Here is a 5,284-nt window from a genome sequence, read left to right as displayed (position 1 = left end):
GAGTGTTACTTAGACCTTCCACTGCTCAAACTTACCTGGATGGCCTTTCTTAAAATCATCCTATTCCTGAGACCAAGGGTTCCTCTCTTGAGTATTGTGACCACACTACACTAGGTTATAATAATCAACAGACCTTATATTGAAGTAGATTATAATATGTTCGAGGTCTCCATGAAATCACTCCAGGTCTCACAAAGACCCTCAGTTATAGTCTGGGTGTAGGGGGATCAATCTGCTCTGGTACATGAGAAGTCCACTGTACACCACTAAAGATTTATGGGGCCAGTCTCTTCCCTCTCCAGACAGACTTATCCATAGGCACCTTCTAGTCCTATCTACTCCTAAATTCCAGGCATTTGTTACTTTTCCTGGTCACCAAAATATCCACAGGGAATGCCTTGAAGTCTGCATCTGGATTCAGGAGATAAATGAAGCAAGCAGTTATGTATCTAAAAGAAGCTTTCCTTTTTTGTACTTCAAGGCATTGGTCTCTGTGTATGCAGCAGCAGGACTTTTTGAAGTTTTCAGGTAACACCCTACTCAACAAAAAATTCTACATTTGTCCTTTCATTCAACTAATATTCATTGAGCCATTCCTATGAGCCAGATACTATACTAGGCATTAGGAATACAGTTTGTGGGGGGTGGGGGACAGATAAGATCCCTCTTCTTTTGGAGTTTATCATTTACCTAGGAAACGGACATTACAATTAACCATAACTGAGATTAATATATTGAAAAAAAGCTGCAAACTTCTGTGAAGCTCTAGTAGGGGAAATAACATTAAAGGAGACTTAAACCCTGAATAGGTGTTACCTTGGTTAACAGGGAGGAGAGCCTAGGCAGAGGGAAGAGCAAGTGTGAAGGCTCTGAGTCAGGGAAGAGCATGACACATTCTGAGAGAAAGCTAGCTGAGCTGGAGTACAGAAAAAGGGGAAAAAAGTGGTGGGAGATGAGGCTGGGAATGTATGCGGGAGCAAGTGATATGTGTGTGTGTACATTTATATGTAAATTAATATAGCCAAATGGCCTGAGAATATGTATAGGAAGGAATCAGTGCTGAAATCGGTACTCTTGAATTTTTTGCCAAACCACATTAGCACATGCCTTCCTGGACATTCATTATTGGCCTTTTGACAATGATGACCATTGATCCTTACCTAGATAAGGTAGTCTATATTTTAATCTGGGTTCCTTTGAGTCCTACTGAAAATGCAAGATCTCCTTAATTAGAACTAATTCTCTTCCATAATAGTTCCTAATTCACTCTCACCTACGATCTAGAAACAAGAGTTTGAGAGCTTCCAACAATGACTAGGCTTGGGGTGGGCACACCTCTGGGCCAGCAGCAGGTAGAAGGTGGTTAATAGACATAGAGGGCTACAGTTTCCTACAATTTTGGACCTGACATATAATGAATCAGATAACATTATTCATCCTGTTGAAATACATTCCAATTTCCTTCTGTTAACATATGCATAATATCTCAATTCAAAATGATTTTCTTCCCAGAGTAGTTTTAATACAATCTGTATGTTCTCTGCTTTTGTCTTCTTGAACTCTTAAAAATTGATGTGATTTTTCTGTTTTGGTTCCACTTTAACTATATTTTAAATCTACTTCTCCAGTTATTTTTTGTTATACCCTGGAGGACAATCTTTTTGGAATTCATAACCTATCTCTGTTGTGATCCACCATCTGCCTCAAGGAACAGAGAACCCATTTACATGGTTATTTAGGCTCTGAGGTTACCACAGTTTTATTATCTGTGATCAAGTCATTTGTATGATGGAAAATAGTCTGTCTTTGACAGTTTTCTGACTCTTGTTGAAAATAAAACTTGGGTGTTGCTTATCAAGTGTTTGTTCACAATATAAAGGAAATAAAATGCAAAAAAAGGACACATCTTTCTTTGCTATTCGATTTCTACATTTTGTGGGAATATCAAGTGCATTTAAATTAATGATAGGTATTCAAGTCTTTTTGTCCTGAAAAGAAGAAATTTAGGATTGAGCAACAATTATCTAAATCATGCTCTTACAGACATGTATAGTAGTTTATTATTTTTACCTATGTATTTATAAATATAGACCTTATTTGAAATTAATTCCTTAGGCTCTATAGTAAGTGTTTTCATAAAAAATGAAGTACATTAGTATCTCTGCTAAGTGAAAGTTGCAGGAGCAATGGTTCAAAGGTGACAATTAAAGGGGGTATAGCTCAGTGGTAGAGCATTTGACTGCAAAGGTGGCAATTAAATAGTTGCTTTATATAATGACAGGATATGTCCTTGAGAAATGCTTCTACAGCTGTACAGGATTTTATGCTGAGCTACCTGTAATGCCCACTGAATTTCTTTTTCACTCAGATAAATGTTTTTTGGTGTGTATTATTTGTTGAGGACAATAGAAAAATCACAGCTTCCTTTTTGCACATTAATCTTCTTCCTTTTCTTGACAGATATGGTCTTCTTCCAGGCATTACTGAGACGAAACTCAAGGTGCTTTTGGACACACTGGTTGGGTTTAAGCCCTCTCATCAAAGAGGCATTGTGAGATTTGTATTATTTACGCGGTACCCCAAGGTAACACCAATAAGTGCTTTACAAGGAACAGAAATCATCTGACAGTAATGAAATCATGTTCTTCCAGAACAAACAATATAAGGCCCTAGAGGTAATAGGGACAGGAAAGAGTACAGTACAAGCAATACTCTTCTGTATACTCTGGAGAAAAGCAGCACACGGAATACAGTTATTAGAGCTAGCAAGCTTCATAAAGGAATTGGTTATGCTGGGTTTCTTTGCAGCAGGACTAGGAGCTGTGTTGTGCACACGAGTTGGGAGATCTGTGGGGGAGGATGACGTCGGGTGTTGGCCTGAAGTTAGGAGTGCCTGCGTCTGACGGTTGAAGATGCTAGAGTTGATGACAGGGCCAGAGGAAGAGTGGGGGTGTGTGTGCACTGGGCGCTTGTAGGAAGGATGAGGAAGAATTGTAAGCAGGTGGAGTTGGGGGAAAGGCTGGAAGGTGAAGAGAAGCCAAAGCAGAGTGGGAGAAACAGTCTGAACAGCAGGAAAGGAAAATGGACTTGGCAGTAACATTTGGCAAAGATTGGAGTAGGGAACTGATGAGAAAGAGGCCAATGAGAAGGAGTTTGTGTAAATCAAGGCAGGATGTGATGAGTGGCTTGGCAGCAGAGAGAAGTAAAAAAGAACAGATTTTAGAGAAAAAAAAAATTTAAGTAAAGCTAGATGTGAGGATATACAGATGAAGAGAACATGAACCCAGAAGCCATGTTCAATCTATTTCTGTAGTTACCTTCTCTCTCACTTGCTGTCATGTCGATTTGTCCCTATTTTATAAAAAATCCTCCCTTGGCCTTCAATAACTGTTCTTTTTGTTGTTGTTTTTCATCTATCACTTTGTCATTCTTTTTTTTTTTCTTATGGCTTTAATCTTTCTTTTGGTTACCTCTAATTATGTGTCTCCAGCTTGAACAGATCCCCAGAGCTTTAATTTTGCATTTCTGCTGTTGGATATTTCCTCATGGATACACTGCTATCATATAAAACCAAAGTTTCCTTTATATATATATATATATATATATTTTAAAGTACCTCCTCTGTGATATTACGACTCTCCAGTCAGTAGGTTCAAAATCTCACCTCTGCATATCCAAGTAGTCACCAAGTCCCATAGATGTCTCTCCAGAATCTATTCTTTCTTTCCATCCATTCAGACTCCCCTTTTCTTAGCCCTTCTGGGGCATCTCTGGTAGCTGCCTCTGGTCACTCAGCACCCTTCTATTAAAACATTGGTCCCATTTCTTATGTGAAGAATTTTACTTTATTACATAGCTTGTATTTAAGTGCTTCTACAGTTTGGCACAAACCCAACTTGAACTTTGTCTCTAACCCCTCCTGGATGTATATCTTTACCTTCAACAAAATTGATCCATGAACTCTTCATCAGGCATGTCATGTGTTACATCCACATCTTTGCTGTCATTTTTAAATTCAGAACTCATATATTCTTTCTCCCTCTGGTCCCTCATTTTCACTTCCTTTTTCATCTATGTGTTAGCCACCTTTCAAGGCATTCCATCACTACACTTCCTTTTTACCACTGTACAGGATAAGCTACTATAATAGAGAGTCCAAAGTATTTAATAAACTTAAATAAAATAGAGACTTACTTTCCTATACAATAGTCTAGAGGTAGGCAGGAAGTCTAGAATGGCTAGGCCACTCTTGTCTATGAGATAAATCAGAGATTTTCTGTCTTGTTCTTTTTTTAGGTTTATTTATTTATTTTTGAGGCAGGGGAGGGACAGAGAGAGTGGGAGAGAGAAGATCCCAAGCAGGCTCTGGGCTAACAGAGGCTGGAACCCACAAACTGTGAGATCATTACCTGAACCAAAATCAAGAGTCACAGGCTTAACCTACTGAGCCCCCAGGGGCCCCTCTATCTTCCATGTGGTGAGAGCTTTAGAAAGGACAAAAGGCACAAGTCCATGTTCTAGCCTATAATAAAGGCAAAAGACAAAGTGGTGGATAAAGTAGGACTTTTTTTGAAAGGTGGGACTTGGAAATTGTTCACACCATTTACCATTCACATCTCATTAGGCAGTACTTAGTCACATGACCATACTTAGCTGCAAGGGAGGCTGAGAGAGAGATGTAATTTCGATCTGGAGTTTGATCCCAGGTAACTTCAGTGCCTTACTACTAAAAGAAAGAGGGGGAAATGCTAGGGGGTGGGAGGTACAGAGAGTGTTGGGTGTAGAGAAGGAATTAGCATCTCACACTTCCCACAAATCCCACAAGGATCTCTACTGCCTCTAATCCTCTGTACTGATCTTCTTACATTGAATTTATGCTCCTTCCTTTATTTTTTTACATTTTTCTTAACCTCTCCACCTAAATTATTAGCTCTTTGAGGACTCTAACAGCATGATATAGTCTTTGTGTCTTATGTATCTTGCATGGTACTTGGTACATAGTGGGTGTCTAAAAATGGCTGTTCTCAAAAATATGGTGATAATTATGCCTTTTGCATCTGAAAATGATTGGCATTTATGGCACAAGCTGAGAGAGAATAATCTGTTCTGAGCAGTACATTAAGACTTTTTTGGTGGACAGAATGTTGCAAGCTCTGAGAGGGGTAAAGAGTGAGTGTGCTGCTGCTCTCCAGAGGTGCATACTCTCATATAATGAGACTTAAAATGGAAAATGGTGGGACTTTTATTTTCTGTATGTTTCTCAATTTCCTTGTGCTCATTAGGA

Source organism: Hyaena hyaena, unplaced genomic scaffold, assembly GCF_003009895.1.
Source record: "Hyaena hyaena isolate Hyena2069 unplaced genomic scaffold, ASM300989v1 scaffold_66, whole genome shotgun sequence".
Classification (NCBI taxonomy): domain Eukaryota; kingdom Metazoa; phylum Chordata; class Mammalia; order Carnivora; family Hyaenidae; genus Hyaena; species Hyaena hyaena.
The sequence above is the reverse complement of the archived record's forward strand: the minus strand, read 5'-3'. Positions refer to the sequence as shown.